Raw genomic sequence first — 20,271 nt, forward strand, 5'->3', positions numbered from 1 at the left:
TTGCTGGCGCCTACATATTTGTATGGTTGTTTATTATGTGATACATGCTGAGTGCTGAGTGCCATAAACATGTATCTGCTTGTGAATACTGAATGAATGTGGAATGTGATAGTTGTCTGTTGTTCTTAGACAGTGAGGCGGCAAGAGGTTTAGTTATTACTACCTGACTGGCCGTATTGATTATTGTTTCAGTATGAACTCAAGACAGACAGACATGTCAGCTGGCCAGAGTGACCCAGGCCAGAATAATAACAGTCAGGGTCAAGAGAATGACCAATTTTAGGTTCCACAGCCAGCACCTGCAAACAGGCAGCAGTTGTTTAATGATTTGCATGCTACAATGTTAAAACAGGGAGAGGAACTTCGTCTCCTAAGACAGCAGCAAGTGCCTGTTGTGGCCAGTGTTGCAGAGGCACCTTCTGTGTCGGTGCCAGTTACTGGGCAACTGCCTGAGGTTGCAAACAGATTGGAACCTCTTTATGAGCAGTTCAGGAAACAACAACCTCCTGTGTTTGAAGGCAGTGCCGATCCTACCAAAGATGAACAATGGATGAGAATGATTACCACTGTTCTGGACTTCATGATGGTAGTTGGTACTGAGAGGGTGGCCTGTGCTTCCTATATGTTTCGAGAAGATGCTCGGATTTGGTGGGAAGTGGTTGGCCAGACCAAGGATGTTAATCTTATGAGCTGGGAGGAATTTCAGACTTTATTCAAGGAAAATTACTACAATGACGCTATTAGAGCGGCGAAGGCTGATGAATTTATGAGGCTGCTTCAGGGAAGCTTATCAGGGATCGAGTATGCCTTAAGGTTTGACCGTTTGGCAAAGTTTGCCAAGGAGTTGGTACCACTGATAGGACCAGGAGAGAGTATTTCTTACAGGGGCTACAGCCCAGGTTAGCCCGAGATGTGCGCATCACCACTGTGGCAGGAGTGACTACTTATGCACAGGTGGTGGAGAAGGCGCTTACAGCTGAAACTGTAGAGATTAAGATCTGGCGTGACAATGCAGCCAGAAGGGATTTCAGGAAGCCAGGTCCTCCATTTGCGGGTTCTGGTAGGGGTGTTAGCCCCAGTGATCAGAAGAGGAAGGTTCCTGATACATTCCCAGTTCCAGGTCCAGACAGGAGACCTCGTGGTAATACAATAGGTCGTCCTGGGGGCAGTGAAGCCTGGAGGTCTTATCCCGAGTGTCCTAGATGCAAGAGGCATCACTTGGGAGAGTGTAAGGCAAGGGCCTGCTTCTCTTGTGGAGCAGTGGGTCGTCTGAAAAAGGATTGCCCTAAGGCAAGAAAGGAAGAGCCCAGGAAGGCAGACAGCTCGGCCCCAGCGCGAGTGTTTTCTCTGACTCAAGCCGAAGCTGAGGCTTCCCCCTCAGTTGTTACAGGTCAGCTTCTTAGTGCAGAAACTGCTTATAATGTATTGATTGACTCTGGTGCTACACATTCCTTTGTTGCTAGTAGTGTTATTTATAGATTGTGTAGACCTTGTGATTTCTATGCTGTGGGGTTTGGTACTTTGTTACCCACTGGGGAGCTGGTTGTATCCAGGAGGAGGGTCAGATCTTTGCCAGTGATAGTGGAGGGCAGAGAGTGGTCAGTGGATCTTATAGAGTTGGTTATGACTGACTTCGATATGATACTGGGTATGGACTAGTTGGCCAAGTATGGGGCAACCATTGATTGCAGAAGGAAGATGGTCACCTTTGAGCCTGAAGGTGAGGATCCTTTTATATTTGTTGGTGCTGTGCATGGACCCCGTATTCCTATGATTTCTGCATTGAGGGCTAGGGATTTGTTGCAAGGGGGTTGCATTGGATTCTTAGCCAGTGTGGTTGATACCACCCAGGTCGTGCCACTGAGACCAGAGGATACTAGACTTGTGTGTGAGTTTCTGGATGTGTTTCCAGAGGATTTGCTAGGGTTGCCACCACACAGGGAGATTGAGTTCGTTATAGAACTGGCCCCAGGGACAGAGCCAGTGTCTAGAGCACCATACAGAATGGCCCTAGCTGAGTTGAAAGAGTTAAAGGTACAGTTGCAAGAGCTGTTGGATTTGGGTTTATCAGACCTAGCTTTTCACCTTGGGGTGCGCCAGTTCTGTTTGTGAAAAAGAAAGATGGTTCTCTAAGGATGTGTATAGATTACAGGGAACTGAATAAGTTGACAATTAAGAACCGGTATCCTTTACCAAGGATAGATGATCTGTTTGATCAATTGCAGGGTAAGACGGTATTCTCTAAGATCGACCTTCGTTCTGGTTATCATCAGCTGAGGGTTAAGGAGGGAGACATACCGAAGACCGCTTTTCGCACTAGGTATGGGCATTATGAGTTTCTAGTTATGTCATTTGGGTTGACTAATGCCCCTGCTGCTTTCATGGATATGATGAACAGAGTGTTCAAGGACTATTTAGACCAGTTTATGATCGTCTTCATCGATGATATTCTGGTATATTCTCAGACTGAGTCAGAGCATGCACATCATCTTAGGTTGGTTCTGCAAAGATTGAGAGAACACAGACTATTTGCAAAGTTCAAGAAGTGTGAATTCTGGTTGTCTCAGGTGTCCTTTCTTGGGCACATTGTCAGTAAGGAGGGGATTAAAGTAGATCCAGCAAAGATTGAAACAGTCAGAGATTGGCCAAGGCCAAAGAATGCTTCTAAGGTTAGAAGTTTCCTTGGATTGGCAGGGTATTACAGGCGTTTTGTGGAAGGGTTCTCAAAGATTACTACTTCGTTGACTGAGCTGACACGCAAGGGTCAGAAGTTTGTGTGGTCAGACAAGTGTGAGAACAGCTTCCAAGAGTTGAAACAGAGGTTGATTACAGCTCCAGTTCTGAGTCTTCCTACAGACCAGGAGAAGTTTGTGATATACTGCGATGCTTCTCATCAGGGTTTGGGCTGTGTTTTGATGCAATCAGAGAGAGTTATAGCTTATGCTTCTCGTCAGCTGAAGGAGTACGAGAAGAGGTATCCTACTCATGATTTAGAGTTGGCAGCGGTGGTTTTTGCTTTAAAGATATGGAGGCACTATCTCTATGGAGAGAAGTGTAAGATTTATACAGACCACAAGAGCCTGAAGTATTTCTTTACCCAGAAAGACTTGAACATGAGGCAAAGGCGTTGGCTGGAATTAGTGAAAGATTATGACTGTGAGATTCTATATCACCCAGGGAAAGCCAACGTGGTAGTTAATGCTTTAAGCCGGAAGGGTCCGGGACAGATTCATGGTATTATGCTGATAGCCAGAGAGTTAGCTGATGATTTGACCAGAGCTGGTATAGAGTTGCTGGTGGGCCAGTTGGCCAATATTACGCTACAGTCTACGCTGCTAGAGAGGATTAAGGAGGGTCAGTTGAGTGACCCACAGCTGATCAAGATTAGAGAGGATGTCTTGGCTGGAGCATCCAGAGACTATACAGTGTCTGATTTGGGGTTGTTGAGATACAAGGGGCGGATATGTGTTCCGTTAGACACTGTATTGAGGTGGGAGATTCTGGATGAATCTCATACTACACCTTACTCTTTCCATCCAGGCACCACGAAGATGTAGCAGGATGTGAGATCGTTGTACTGATGGCCAGGGATGAAGAGAGGTGTAGTAGAGTATGTGGCTAAGTGCTTGACTTGTCAGCAGGTCAAGGCTGAGCATCAGAAGCCGGCAGGGTTACTACAGCCTCTGGATATCCTGGAGTGGAAGTGGGAAGACATCACAATGGATTTTGTGGTGGGTTTGCCCAAGACTGTTGGTCAGCATGATTCCATTTGGGTGATAGTGGATCGCTATACCAAGTCAGCTCACTTTCTACCAGTGAGGACTACTTATACTGTTGACCAGTATGCAGATCTCTATGTGAGAGAGATCGTGCGCCTCCATGGAGCTCCTAGGTCGATCGTGTCTGATCAGGACCCTACATTCACTTCCAAGTTCTGGAAGAGTTTACAGCAGGCCATGGGTACACAACTGAAGTTCAGTATAGCTTATCATCCTCAAACAGATGGGCAATCTGAGGGGACGATCCAGATATTGGAGGATATGCTGCGGGCATGTGTGCTGGACATTGATGGGTCATGGAGTAAGTATCTGCCTTTGATAGAGTTCTCCTATTATAACAGTTATCAGTCTACCATTGGAGTTGCACCTTATGAGATGCTATATGGTAGGAAGTGTAGATCTCCCATTCATTGGGATGAGACAGGAGAAAGGAGATACTTAGGTCCTGAAGCAGTTCAGAGAACCAATGAGGCTATTGACAAGATTAGAGCTCGGATGCTTACTTCTCAGAGTAGACAGAAGAGCTATGCAGATCCCAAATGCAGGAACGTGGAGTTCCAGGTAGGGGACTATGTCTTCCTCAGAGTCTCGCCATGGAAAGAGGTGAGAAGGTTTGGGAAGAAAGGCAAGCTGAGTCCCAGGTTTGTAGGTCCATTTGAGATCCTAGAAAGGATTGGTCAAGTGGCTTACAGGCTAGCTTTGCCTCCGGCATTGTCAGCCGTGCATAATGTATTTCATGTTTCTGCTCTTCGGAGGTATGTATCTGATGAAAGTCATGTTTTGAGTTATGAGGATCTGGAACTTGAGCCAGATTTCTCCTTTGAGGAGCAGCCTGTTCAGATAATTGATCAGAAGGATAAAGTCCTCAGGAACAAGACAATACCTTTGGTTAAGGTGTTTTGGAGGAACAGCAAGGTCGAGGAGGCGACCTGGGAGCTGGAGTCTGATATGCGGAGTCAGTATCCCGAGCTGTTCAGGTAAATTTCGAGGACGAAATTTCTGTAAGGAGGGGATAGTTGTAATGCCTCGGATTCCCTATTATGGTTAATGGCTGGATTAGTAGGCCGGGAAGGCCATAATTGTTTAATTACGCCATTGAATGTGTTTATGCATGTTTATGAGAATTATATTATAATATAATGTTAATTGTATGCATGTCGGTGATATATGTGTGAGACCACATTATGATGTGGGTTCATTCGAGCTATTCGACGTGAGACGATCGTAGAATATTTATTAGCGGTTTAGTCACAACAGGTTTCAGTATCGAGACCTGGGTTGAGTCTCGGGGTGATTTTGATGATTAGAGCGTTACCGGGAGATAAAGGGTAACGGGTTGTGAATTATTGGTGTTTATGATTATTGAGAATAGCGGGAATTGGAGAGCGTTAATTATGATTAACGAGTTAGAAGGGAAGTACCAAATATGCCCTTGGGAGCCTTTAGAAAGTATTTAATGACCTAGGGGTAAAATTGACAATTCACCCCTAGGATAAATATAACTCTTGATGGCTGAAGAAAGTTGTGGAAAAACAGAATATGCAAAAAGAGTTCTCCCGTACCTCTTTTCCACACTGTTCTTTGTGGTTTTTGAACCAATTTTGAGGATTCAAGCTTAAGGAGCAAGCCTTGGGAGTTTGGGAGTGAGTTCCATCATTGAAGAGCATCCTAGGTCAAGCTTTGGGTAAGTTTCTAACCATGGCTTTCTCGGGTTTGCCCTGTTTTGGTTTTGTTTTGCAGCTGAGATTACTAGGGTGAATTCATGGTTTTGTTGGGAGTTTTGGCTAGGGTTCCCATGCTTGTGATGTTTGGGGTGTGTTGGGATGGTTTTTGGGTTCATTTGGCATCAAGAATAGGATTTGAAAGCTTGGGAATCAAGTTGGAATCGAAGGAGATGAAGAGGGTCGGTTCAGGGGAGTTTGGGCCTGGAGGTAGCGCTACAGCGCCCACCCTAGGGCGCTATAGCGCTCCTCAGGAGGCTTTCTGGTGCTTGGGAGGTTCTGTGTAGAGCGCCATGGTGCTAGGGTTTGAGCGCTGTAGCGCTACCCTGTTCCTTCCAAACCCCGTTTTGAGTGTTTTTAAGGGTTTTTGACTTGGGGTTTCAATCCTTAAGGCCCGGGATCGAATCTACTCACCGTGTGGGCATGTTTCGAGGTCCCGAGGGTGGTGCTTAGGTTAAGACCCTATTGTTATGGATTCTCATTAATGGAGGTTATAATTGGTTGTGATTAGGTAACCGCTAAGGAACTAAAAGACCGATCGTTCTCAGGGGTCGTCCTTATCATACTTCTCGCTCAAACTTGAGGTAAGAAGACAGTGTATGGATACAGTTGCACCCTGTACAGGTATATGACATAGGTGGTTTGATATTGAGGCATGCTGGTTGATATATGTGAACGTACTTTGCATATTAAATGCTAATGAATGCGGATTACCTGTTTAAGACACTGACTAGTCAGGGACCGACTCTAAAGTCGATGAGCACGCATTGAATGGCTCTATGGCATTAATGCGGGACTGGCCCTAAGGTCGAAGAACTTATAAGCGCTTGCCTGGTCTACGACCAGATGTCTATAGCCAAGGTATACGACCCCGGTGACCGTTAGTCACGTGGCTAAGGGACGTTGTCCATAGCTTCGACTCTAGAGTCGTGAGGAAGGTTATGTTGGTGACTAATCACCATGCAACTGTCCTGGTCGAACGTATGAAAGAATCACTTAACCATTAAGCCCTGGTGACCCTATCGTCACATGGCTAGAGGGAGCGATGCTCATTATCGTGGCTTTTGGCTATTGTCTTCTATTTGTTGGGACTGAGAGTCCTGAAGGGTTATTATGATTGTGGTTGGTATTATATCACGTCTTATTGTGTTTTCTTGCTGGGCCTTGGCTCATGGGTGCTATGTGGTGCAGGTAAAGGGAAGGAAAAACTTAACCAGCCCTGAGTGGAGAGCTTGGGCGACGTCGTGTACATACAGGGCCGCTTGACCGCCACGGTGAAGGAGTTCTCAGAGGGACTAGGGGTTTACCCTATTTTTGCCGCTTAGGCCGGCGAGGATTATAAATTTGAACTGTAGCGACTCTTTTGTATTATAAACTACTTGTAAACATTTTGAAAGGCTCATGAGCAGTTTATTTACTCAATGAAATGTACCCTTTCCTTTTTATTGGTTTTCACCTTAACCTAATAATAACACTTAGATCACGTTTTTAACTAAAGAACTCGGGTAGTGAGTCAAATTTCCAGTTCACCGTTCACCGTAACTGTTCTGGGGTAACCAGGGCGTTACAGAGGGGGTGCCCGAGGTTGCTGCTCGGGTTCCTGCTCTGGTTCTGCATCGACGTGGACGCCACCCGCCGAGGGTGCGTTAGTCACAGATTTGGCATGCCGGCTAAGAGTGCTGCCCTCGACTCCATTCCTGGAGTGGGGTTCGGGCGTAACCATGGGCCTGGAACACAATGGAATAGTGAAGTATTATGACAAGAAAGGATTAAAGTACAGAAAATATTGGTGTAGGGATTTTTTTTACCTCCTCGAGTGGAGGCTAGATTATCTGCGACAATATCGGGCGTAAGGAAGTACTCTTGATGGTACTTCCCCACGTTCGAGATGTGAGTGGTGTCGGACAGAAAGGTGCGCCCGGTCTCCTACTGGCAGAAGTGAAAGAACCCCGTACCATCATGGTTGGGGTTGGACTTGAGGTCGAACAAAAAATTGACCTCATGTGGAGAAGGAGCTGGCCATTTTTTGAGCTTGTAGAGGATATAGAGTGCGACCAGCATCCTATACCCATTCGGGGTGATTTGAAAGAGGGCTACCCCAAAGTAGTTTGCCACCCCTTGAAAGAATGAATGAAGAGGCAAGGTGGCACCTGCCTCGATGTGGTACCTCGACCAGGCGCTGAAAGCCACTCCTGGCAGGTTGGCTCGCTGGTCGGTGGAAGGTCTGACCAAGGTCACCCCCGTCAGATTGTATCTGTTTCAGTAGTTGGCGATCATACGAAGCGTCACCGAATTTGGGGGGACGACGTGCCACTCGACAGTCGGTTGGTCAGCATGGCGAGGACGGGCACGCCTCTGGACGTCGGTCTCAGGGGCGAATTCACCTCGACCACTGGTCGAGGGGGCATCAGCAGAAGGCTGACTTTGAGAGTTACGGTTTCGTCTTTTTTGAGCTTTGGTTTTTGTTCTGGCCATTTTCTGATTGGGAACTGGTGGACAATTTGGGCTAGGATGAGAAAAGGGGATTTCTGGGATCAGCATAGATGGGTTCTCTTTGCCTTCTAGTAGTTGGGCCAAGAGCTCGTCTTCAATAGGTCTTTCTCCTCCCCAAGGGTCTTGCATATGAACTGCAAACAGACAATGGAGGAGATAAGACACAATCCGTGAAGTAGTGTGGAAGATTGGGATAACGTTGCTCGTGTCTAAATAACCAGCAGCATCCTAATCTTATGCTAAGTTCAACGTGGGTAGTTTGAAAGACGAATAAAAAAAGGAAGTAAACTGTTTTCTGAAAAGAGAACTTTTTCAACTCCTGAGGAGCGGGAAAAAATTCGTTTTTTTTTTCACCTGGCTTAAAGGTTGAATCTTCCGTCAACCTAACTCCCCAAACCAATGATCCTAACTATCAAACTAAAGTCCTGACCTATACAAAGCATAAAGACGCACTCTTACCAAGCAATGGGCAGTTTATACCAAAAGACCCTTAAAACCCTACTCAAGAACACAGAAATCGCAGAGCATAAAAATGGCATGCATGGCGTAATGAAAAGCTTAAAGAATGAAGTGCTTACCTGGGCGAAGATGGAGATTCGGAAGAAGGCGAAAAATTCGAATTGGAAGACCTTCAGCTAGACGTCGGACTGGTTTCGAAGCTCTGTACTCTGGTACAAGTTCTTGAAAATCTTGGCAAAGATGGTGAGTAAAAAAAATTTTAAAAAAAGGAAGAAAAACTTACTTATAAGGATCGAAGGTATGGCCAAAAAGTAGTAATCATCATTTCCCATTTTCGAAACGTGGGGAAGTGTATAAGCCATCAAAATTGCCTTTTTGGAAATTGAAAAGGCTTGATTAGACATAATTATGTCGCGGTTTTCAAAAACGCACGACGATCCTGACAGACATCATGGGGATGTGAACGGTTGTTTCCTTAAGTTTCTTTATTGCTGGTCGCACTAAACAAACTTGGGAGGCAAATGTTATCCCAAAAATCAGAGGTGAATGACATGGGAGGCATTAAATACTCGTGGCTGACATCTGGCAAAATCTGTGCTTAACTATCGACCAGGAAGACATCTATTGCCATGCGATCGGCTTCTTCATACGACCAGCCTGGTCGTACGCACGCTAACACGGAGGAAATCTTAGGCAGTTATGATGGAATCCGAAATTATCTTCCATGATTTCCTAAGTATCTGATTATTTAGGAAAGAATATCTGTAACAAATTAATGTAAATCTTCCCTGAGCTTATAAATAGAAGAAGAGAGCTCAGGGGAGAGGACCCCTTTTTTTCTTTTGGCTAGAAGATCTTTTGGGATTAGAGAGAGATTACACGAGAATATTTGTATTTTCTTCTTCAAAGGTCAGTGAAACTCATTGAACCCTAGTTCTTTGATCGCCCCTTTGAATCTCATTTCAATAACAATTCAAGTGGACGTAGGTTATTACCAGATCCTGGGACCGAACCACTATAAACTCTTATGTTCTTATTGTTTTCGTCATCACATTCATTTCAACATATTCGTTCACGTCAAGCGTATTTTGACTCCGTGTCAGTTGGCCAAAATCAGGGTCAACATTATTTTTTTTAAATGTGGGAGACTTTCAATGTCTCCCACTGGGAGAGGTGGGAGACTTCCCACCTCTCCCACTGGGAGACGTGGGAAGTGACTCACCTCTCCCAATGGGAGACGTTGGATGTCTCCTAGGGACTTCCCACGTCTCCCATTGGGAGAGGTGAGTCACTTCCCACGTCTCCCAATGGGAGAGGTTGAAAGTCAACGTTTAACTTTCAACCTCTCCCAATGGGAGACGTGGGAAGTGAGGCATGTCTCCCAATGGGAAACGTGGGATATATACCTACAATGGCCCTAGCAACAACGTCTCCCCAATTGGGAGACATTGTAGACTTCCAATGTCTCCCAAATAAAGTCATAAAACTCTTATTTTCTTGTAGTGTGGAAATATGGGGGGTGAAAGGCTCGAATTCTTTGTCAAACTCTTTGTCCCGATTGCAACCCTGTTCATTTTGTAAGAGCCTGAACACTCTTTCCAGTTGTTCAATCCTTTCTTGGACTGGATCCACGGGGGTCTGACTTGAAACTAGTTATCGTTGATCACAACTCCAGCTTCACGCCTCCGCATAGGATTCTTGCGTCCGTTGAGGTGATCCCTCAGATCTGGATTCGAGGGGTTATCATTACCCCGATTATGGTTCAGGTGTTCTCGTAAATCCGGGTGATCCCTTCGATTCCTAGTATTTCTGCATCCTTGGTCATACATACTGACCGATTTAGTGTCCCCTGAGCCTTCACTTACATGGCTCGTCGCGCAGTTTTTTCGAGATGGGTTCCTTGCTGGTTGTCTCATCTCAATAGTATGAGACTGAGACATTTGGCTTCTCATGGGTTCGGTACCTCTATGCTCCCTAGAAGTCTCCCCATTTTCATGTCTTTGCCCAGCTCGCCTTTCTCTATCACCCCGAGTCGGTTGTGTGTTTCTCCGAGTAGGTGAGGGATACCTTGTCGGCAATGGTGGGTGCCTTGTGGGCGATGGTGGCTGTCATACATTACGAGGCCTAGAAGGTCCTGAGTTTGCCCAAGCTGGTTCAGGGTTGTTCTGCGTGTTACCATGATTTTGGGTCCAAGCCTCCATGCGGGCTCGGTTATTCCCTATCTCGACTGGTACCTCTATAGTTGAGTTGGCAGGAGCTCCAACCCGGGTACTTCTCCAAGGCCTTGAAGGAGCAGGCTGTTCTACAGGTGGCGGAGGTTGTTCCGTTCTTCAAGTGGCAGCGATTTTGCAAGGTCTCCCACGAGGCCTGCGTGGTGGAACATGAACGTCTTGTGGAGGTGTAGCTTGGGCCTCTGGTAGAGGCGATGGCTGAGCCGCCTGAGCCTCGGCAGCCAGTCTTGCCACCTCCTCATTGTGTTTCTTAGCTTCTGCCAACTACTTTCGTAATTGACGATTTTTGAGCTCCACTATTAGGACATATTGTTTTGGATTATAGTACATGTCCTCGTCATCCGTGGGGCCGGTGGTGCCGATGGTCCTTGAGAGTCAGAGGACCCACTCCTCTCATCAGGGTCTGAATTCATCATGGGCTGCTTTCCAGCACGTCGGGGGTAGTCAGCTTCCTCTAAGATTTCTTCCTTAGGAACATTGGGATCATTCATCGCCATAGTTGATTCAGGGAGGCTTCTTTGACTGAATAGACTCAAGCACACACTTTTTAATGCTCTCAATGAAAGCACCAAATTGTTGACGCCGTTTTTTGTCAACTTAAATTGTAGAGCAATTAAACAAATAAACAATGGAGCGAATGAATGATGAAGAGAAACAAGAAGATTTTTACGTGATTCAACAGTTAATTCTGCCTAGTCCACGAGTCTATGTTATTAAGACTTGGAGTTTTCTTGAAATCAGAAATCGATCCCCCACAAGTGGTGATTCCTTCTCTATTTATAGGGAAGGTTACAGAGTTCATTCCCACATATTTCGGGAAAATATTATGTATATCAATTTAAATAATAACTTTAAATGCATTATCTCCTATATACATGGAAACGTCCCAAAAAAATTGGGAACAGATAACAGACTAAATGGTATCCCGTAAATATTTGGATTACACAACAATAACTATGTTCACACATAATGGGCTATCCCAGGTGACTCATCAAGTCTTCGAGATCAGCAATCGGCATTGTGACTGTTGAGACTTATGTAACTGTTATGAACTTGCCACCCAACTTCAAGCCATGCTTGGGATAGGTAAGTAATGTTGAAGCTGTTACACCCGAGCTTGCACTCCCTAAGCTCGGACTGTCTTATCTGAGGACAATCGGTAGAAGATATATCCCAGTGTCGTGCCATTTCAAACTCATAAAATATCCCGAGGTTACACATCTTCGGGGTCGTTGTTTTACTTCAAAGATTTTACGGGCGGACCATACATTGTCTTCATACATTTCGAGCTCACACTTGATGAGCCCAGCTTTCGGGGTCATAACCTCTTATCTCGAAATTTGGGTGTAACAAAAATAAATTGGATTCTATACAATGTAAACTTCTAGTCTTTTTGATATGGACATCAAATATAATGATAACAAAATAATATTCTTTTCATACAAATCAGCTATTTTCATAGAAGAAATATCTTTGACAAAAGAATCATGTAGTATTTTTAATATGTATGTATAATATATTATCTAAATCTTATTTAACCATTTCCTTTTTTTCATTCATGTGTTTTACTAGAAGACAGACATTACTTTTCTATTAAAAATTAAAATACATAGCATTATGTAAAAAATAAAGATAAAATACTGCTAATCTCTCTTTTTCTCTCATAATCAACCCAGATATATAAAAATAAAATAAGTTCTAGACAGCCAATTCTACTCTAGATTGGTAAGGCTTTTGAGGAATCTTCTTAAGTTGAATCCTGGTAAAGGATTTATTTTGATTTTAGTAATGCAATACTTTGAAATATGATCATATAATACCAACTCAAAGTCTTTGTATGTTACTTCTCCTTCTTTTTCTTCTTTGATTTACATCTCCTAGTTGTATTTTTTTTAAGATCATATTAATATATAAAAAGCATAATCATCCATATAAAGTTTCTCAATTTCCTGGCATGTCCCCTTGAAAGTAAAAGAATCATAGTCAATGTCTTCAACAACCCTGCTGCCATCATCTTCAAAATTATTTTTAAGCACCATCGCAGTTGCCCTTGTAGAATATAAATGTCTAGACACAACACTTTTCAATTTGAAGTGATAAGTTTCTCTCATTTTTTATTTTAATTTAAATCTTAATTTAAATTTAAATAAGATATTTATTAATAATTTTATAACCTATTTAATTATAATATTTATTTTTTTATTGTGTTTTATAACTAAGTAGATATCTATTCCCATTAATCATATTGATTTGAATTTAAATAAGATATTTATTAATATCTAATTTTCTAATAATTATAATAAAATATCAATCATATAAATGTTGACTACTTTACGATTTTATATCCACTATTATCTTTTAATTGTTTTGATATTTCAAAAACACATTTAAAACATCTTGATTTATTTATAAATAATGTATTCATTAAAAAATAATTTTATAATAATTATAATTATAATTATAAATCGATTATAGCATTTATCTCCAAGACTTTTTATTCTATATTTATTTATTTTGATATTTTAAATTCAAAATAATTTAATTTATACTTAAATAAGATATTTAGTCCTAACTAATTTTCTAATAATTATAATGTTGACGCCGTTTTTCGTCAACAGTGAAAGGAGAGCACGTAAACAATAACTAATAATGGCCAATTAAAATATAACAATACAAACACACGATTTTTACGTGGTTCAGCAGTTAAATCTGTCTAGTCCACGAGTCTCTGTTATTAAACTTAAGATTATCTCTGAAAATTCTTCAAGGATGAATTCTTTAGAGTTTTCTCTCAAGGTTCAGAATTTCGGCTCCATTACAATGGTACATGACCTCTCTATTTATAGAGAAGGCTGCAGAATGCTATCCCACATATTTTGGGTAGTTACTCTTTTTATGTAAATAAAATAAATGGCTTTAAATGCCTATAATCAAATATATAAGGAAACGTCCCCTGAAGACCAGGGGGCGTATAACTAACCAAATAATATCCCATGATATTATGGGATTTACAACAATAAATGCAGACTGCGTCTCTTGTGGATAACACTTATGGATATTCAAAGTCATAATCATATCTCTCTAAGGCCTTAGTCCCTCAGATTTCCCATCAACTTTCGAGCTAATGACATCTCTCGAGGTCACATGTCTTTCGAGATCGTATGCGCGTCAGGCCCGGAACCCCCGTCCGAGATCATTCCTGAAGATAGATGCGTCTCGGAAGCTACCTTTCGAGATCGTAAATATTTCGAGGTCACCACAATCGAGGTCATCTCAGTTTTGCAGGCTCGATATTTAATCCTGGAGCATACTTCAAACTGTACGAGTTCATTCGCTGCGAATCCAGCTTTCGAGGTCACATTTAACATGGCTCGAAAACTGGGTACAACATCTTGCCCCCTCAAAAGTATTTGTTCGAATTCTAAGAGAAGGAAACTTTTGAACTACTTTCCTCGGGAACCATACCGTCATACACTTTTTGAAAATGGACACGCGTCAGCCAGGTATTTCTCATTTTTGGAACTTGAGTACCTTGGAAACATGCCCACGATCATCCGTCTGCCACCTTTTCGATGCCATCTTGTCATTGATCCCCATCCGTTGGATCTAGCAAGGATTTCATTCAACGCCCCGAATTAATCCCCCTTTTTCCATCTATATATACGAGACCCCACTCATCATCTTCTTTTTTATTTTCGTTCACCAGAAGCAAGAAAAGAAGAAAAAACGAAACCAGAGACCTACCTATAAAGTTTCTATCCTGTGCATGTTTTCTCAGCCAAAGAAACAAAGAAACCCTGGTTTGTTCGAGTCTGTGAGTTCTTATTTGCAACCTCTCCTTCAATCGACGATCTCTCTGCAATCGCCATTATTGTGTAAGTATGCAATCTTTGTTTTTCATTTTGTTAGTTTTTGTTCATGCCGGTCTTGCTGTGTCTGTGTATGTACTAGTTTACATCCTTAGCATAATATGATAGGAGATTTCTATCTGATAAGCTCTTGTGCTTTTTTAAACTCCCAACACAGAATTTACATCACTGGTTCATATCCAGTTTTGATGTTTGAACAAGATTCCTGTTTTCTGGGTTTTAAAATTTTAAGAGACGTTTCTTGTACACCAAGATTTCAGGTAAAAGACATTGGCCTTGACAAATGCACGAAACCCAAGGCTGCCCTTTCTGGTTATCTGCCACTCTTTTTTCCCTTGATTTTCGGGATTTTCAAAAAACTATCCACTCTCCTTCCTTTTCGTGGAACGCACGCCCTAACTCTCTAATAAGGGTCTTAATATATAGCTTGTTTTGTTCCTACATTCCGAGCTCGTCTTTTCGAACTCGTAATTCTTGCATGCATGGCCCTCACCATTTTTTCTTTCTCGCTAGATGTCATAGAATCTGGAAAGACGGTGGGGGTCGTTGCTGGCAATCCTTTACGAGCCAAAAACCACGAGCCTAGAATCGTTGTTCGCTCGGAATCAACACCGGATTCGGGAGTACGACCTTGCACGCGAGCAGGAGGATATTCGAGCTCATTACCGCCGCCAGATAGACGAGGTCATAGAGGGGAAAAGGAGAATTCTTCGGAAGGCCCTCTATCTGGAATCTAATTCAGGACCTAAGCCGATTCCCCTCGACCCTGCACTAAAGGTCACTGTCGCGTATAATCCAGGAGAACTTCAATTTTCACTGATGGGGGAACCTTCTTCCTCGCAGCCGACGAGAGAAATGTTTGAGGTCGAGCACTATTGGAGCTCGGTTACCACAACTAGTCAGATAACTGAAATCCTTGCTTTCCACGGCCTCAGCCTGTCAGGCTCCTTAAAGTGTCGAGCTCCGGCCAACCATGAACGAATCTGTTTCGCCCCTGGGGGCCATGACGCCAGGTTGAAGTACGCGGCGTGGAGCCAGGAACACATGAGGGCGGGAGCACTGTTGCCCTTGAAGTCTTTTTACAAGGACTTCACGGATTTCGTTGGGTTGGCCCCGTTCCAACTCAACATGAATTCTTACAGGGTGCTGTCTGCCTTGAGGTCCTTATACCACGAGATGGGGTGGAAAGGACCCTCGCCTCAGGAGATTTTGTATCTCTTTTGTCTAAAAAGTAACCCCTCCCGAGCTCGGGGAGGGGATGGCTTTTATTATCTCTCGAGCTATCCCAAAGAGAAGAAGGTCTTTGAAGATCTTCCCAATCATCCGCCTGATTTCAAAAAGTCCTTCTTCTGGATAGACGGTCTGTCCCCCTCTCGACACTACTCGTTCAGGCGGATTCGTAAGTTTTCTCGTTATTTTTATTTCTGTGCTCGAAATTTTAGCTCTTAAATCCACACTTAGCTGAAATGTGTCTTGCCCTTCAGCCAATTTTCAGCATCCCACTCCTGACGATACAATGAGGGGGCACAGAGAGACCCTGCTCCAACTCCCCCATGGAAGGAGGTCTCTCCTGTACCTTTTACATGAGGATAGGCTCCGAAAATGCGGACTTTTGGGAGAGGGCCAGTCCACCTTTGACTGGTCCAATAAAAAATATGAACACTGGGAGCAGGTACCCCTGCCCACAGGCGCCCTTCCTCCGAGGAGAGAAATGAGGCCGCCACTTCCAGTTCGCCTAAGGAGTCCACTATCGGGGAATGAGGCTAATGATGAAGCCTCGAGCTCAGATTCGGATGAAGGTAAAGCCCCCCCTACCTCGAGAATGTGGTCCCCCACCTTACTAAAACATAAGCCCAATAGGTTAGTCTCATGCCCACAGGATAGATACCACTTCTACATATGGAGTTGGGTAGATGACTTTGACCATAGGTTTGATAGTGGGCTCGGGAAATATGACACCATGTATACCACGGACGAGGTGTGGAACGGGATAGCTGTTCAGTACGGGACCAACGATTATAGGGACCTTTCGAGGTTATCACCCACATATAGGGAAGGTACTCCCCCCGCCTCCTCTGAAGATGGGGGAATTTCATGGTCCCCAAGCTCGAGCTCGGGGGAGAGTTCCAGTTATGTTTCCTCTATCATCACATTATATGTGTGTGATAATGAAACAACTTATATGCTTCTCTTTTGTTGACTCACACTGTGTTGTAATTTGTGCAGGCAAGATGGACTCCGACCTCGACAACATCATCGAAAGTGGTGGCACCAAGAGGAGCAAGCGTCCCAGAGCGGGGTCGCTGAAGACTGACCGGCCGAGCAAGGGCCCCAAGAGGTCCAAGAAAACCCCTCCCCCTGCTCCGCCAATTTCGAGCTCCATCACTGCGGCGACTTCCAAGGACGGCGCTTCCACTGCGGCGCCGTCCTCGCAGGTCGTCGCCCTTGCAGTGGCGCTGACTTCGCTGGTCGGCCCCTCCATTATGGTTGAGCCCCAACCTCCTGTCGTGGTTCAGTCATCCTTAGGTCCGCCTTCTATAAAGCCTTCTGCTTCTCGGGCTCAGAAGCTATCAGTTTCCACCCCACATGGATACATATGTGGTCGACAATGCCGCTGGGTCTCATGGGTCTACGCTGGTCTCGGATGTTATGTCCCGGATTGGCCAGAGCTTCGGCAGTCTCGAAGCTCCCCAATGGCAATGCTTGAATGATACCCAAGACTGTACTGTCCTCTATGAGAAGAGTATCGAGCTCGCTGCCGCGGTAAGTATCCTTCTACAGTCCTTCTTCTTGGTTATAATCACACAGACTTGGTGTTAATGATGAATTTTTTCTTTTTCAGTCTCTTGCCTTTACCGCTCAGCTTAATTATAAGTTGAACAACGAGATTCATTCGAGCAAGTCTCATGCTCAAGAGGCGAAGGATCTCCACCTCAAAGCGAGCGATGATCTGAAGGCAGCGAATGCGAAGCTTGAGGCAGGAGCTAAGGAACGTGAGGACATGGCCACCGAGCTCAGGAAGCTGAAAACTGAGCTCGAGGAGCATAAGAGGGAGATCACCCAGCTCCAGGAGACCAACAAGAAGCTTGAAGAGGAAAAGGCTGCCACCTTTGATATCATGGAGGATGAAAAAGCTCATCTCCTTGCTGAGTACAAAGAGAAGAAGGACCAAGCGGTTGACTCGGCCATGTACCGAATGTGGGCCAACAATGAAGATCTGGACACCAGCTTCTTAGGTCCTCACGAGGCGACCCTTCTTGACAGGTGGAATGCTCGGCTCGAGAAGGAAGAAGCTGCTCGGGAGGCCGTTTCGGAGGGAGCCCAGGAGGACAGCCATGTTATTCGTCCTGAGGAATCCGGTGCTGCTGATGCTGAGAAGGCCAAGGAGACTCCTCTTCCTTAAATCTGATCTTGGGGAAATCAACTATTGGGGCTGCGTCCCCTTATTTTTGTAATTATTTTAATTTATGCCCACGGGGCTGATACAATTTCTTTAAATATTACTTATATATGCTTTACATTTCTTGGCTCGAAATATTTTGCACATTTTTTATGGATGAATCATTTATGTTTATTTATTCATACAAACATATTGTGGATTTAGGTTCGAAGCTCAATGCATTCATGCATAGTTTGTTCAAATTATCCGCTTCCGACCTCGTTATTTTTCAAAGTCGGATATTACTTTAACCATGAACCCAAAAGTACTTATATGGTATGTAATGTGAATGATTTGGTTATATCTTTTTTGCTTAGTCACTTTTCCTCATCCTCAGTATTTGCTCCAAGGTTAAGAGTTCGAAACTATTTTTCTTTAAGACATTCCAGCCTCGTTCTCGATTTATCTCGAAGTAGGTTTAGGTTCCTACTTATCATCGATTAGTTTTTTGGCTGGTTTGTTCCAAACCTGTTAAATTTGCACATCTGGTTAACTCCAAACGTTTTTGGTTTTTGATAAATCGGTTATGTCCGAACTATCTAAGCTCGCGTATCTGGTTATATCCAAATACTTTATTTTTGATAATTCGGTTATGTCCGAACTATCTGAGCTCGCGAATCTGGTTATATCCAAATACTTTGTATATTTTTTATTTTTTAAGCTGTGTATATATACCAATGATGCCCCCTTAATATCCTATGAGTGTGACCATAGGTTATTAAATTAAGAGAGATTGCAAAAATAAAAAATAAAAAGAGATAACATATTGAACGAAATAGATATTTTATTTGATGGAATTCAAAAGCAAATAGACTAATACAGAAAGAAAATCATGGTTACAGGCAACACTTTTCCTACACTACTGATAGTAAGGTCTAAGGTGTTCGCCATTCCATGCTCGCGGTACCAGGCTCCCGTCCAATCTCGCAAGTTTGTACACACCAGGACGGATGACTGACTCTATCTGGTACGGTCCTTCCCAGTTCGACCCGAGCACGCCAGCTGCTGGGTCTCGAGTTGCCAAGAATACGCGTCTCAACACCAGATCTCCCATTCCGAACTTTCGATCTCGAACCCTCTTGTTGAAATATCTGGTAGTTCGTTGCTGGTAAGCAGCATTTCTCAGCTGAGCCTCTTCTCTTTTCTCTTCAATCAAGTCTAAGGTTTCTTCGAGCTGAGTGTGGTTTGAACTTTGATCGTAAATCTGAGTTCGGATTGTTGGGATTTCCACCTCAATGGGCAACATTGCCTCGCAGCCGTATGCTAGAGAGAACGGGGTATGCCCTGTTGATGTTCGAGCTGTGGTCCTGTATCCCCAAAGGACTTGGGGCAATTCTTCGGGCCATCGTCCCTTTGCTTCCTCCAACTTTTTCTTCAGAGAACTCTTGAGGGTTTTGTTTACAGCTTCGACCTGGCCATTCGCCTGAGGGTGAGCTACTGATGAAAAACTTTTTATTATACCGTTCTTTTCACAAAAGTTGGTGAACAAGTCACAATCGAACTGGGTTCCGTTGTCGGATACGATCTTCCTCGCCACTCCGTATCGGCACACGATGCTCTTTACAATGAAATCAAGGATCTTCTTAGAGGTTATAGTTGCCAATGGTTTAGCCTCCGTCCATTTTGTGAAGTAATCAACGCCGTTTTTCGTCAACAGTGAAAGGAGAGCACGTAAACAATAACTGATAATGGCCAATTAAAATATGACAATACAAACACACGATTTTTACGTGGTTCAGTAGTTAAATCTTCCTAGTCCACGAGTCTCTGTTATTAAACTTAAGATTATCTCTGAAAATTCTTCAAGGATGAATTCTTCAGAGTTTTCTCTCAAGGTTCAGAATTTTGGGTCCATTACAGTGGTGCATGACCTCTCTATTTATAGAGAATGCTGCAGAATACTATCCCACATATTTTGGGTAGTTACTCTTTTTCTGTAAATAAAATAAATGGCTTTAAATGCCTATAATCAGATATAAAAGGAAACGTCCCATGAAGACCACGGAGCGTATAACTAACCAAATAATATCCCATGATATTATGGGATTTACAACAATAAATGCAGACTGCGTCTCTTGTGGATAACACTTGTGGATATTCAAAGTCATAATCATGTCTCTCTAAGGCCTTAGTCCCTCCGATTTCTCATCAGCTTTCGAGCTAATGACATCTCCCGAGGTCACATATCTTTCGAGATCGTATGCGCGTCAGGCCCGGAACCCCCGTCCGAGGTCATTCCTGAAGATAGATGCGTCTCGGAAGCTACCTTTCGAGATCGTA

The sequence above is a fragment of the Humulus lupulus genome, chromosome 7 (assembly GCF_963169125.1).
Source record: "Humulus lupulus chromosome 7, drHumLupu1.1, whole genome shotgun sequence".
In the NCBI taxonomy this organism is placed as follows: Eukaryota; Viridiplantae; Streptophyta; class Magnoliopsida; order Rosales; family Cannabaceae; genus Humulus; species Humulus lupulus.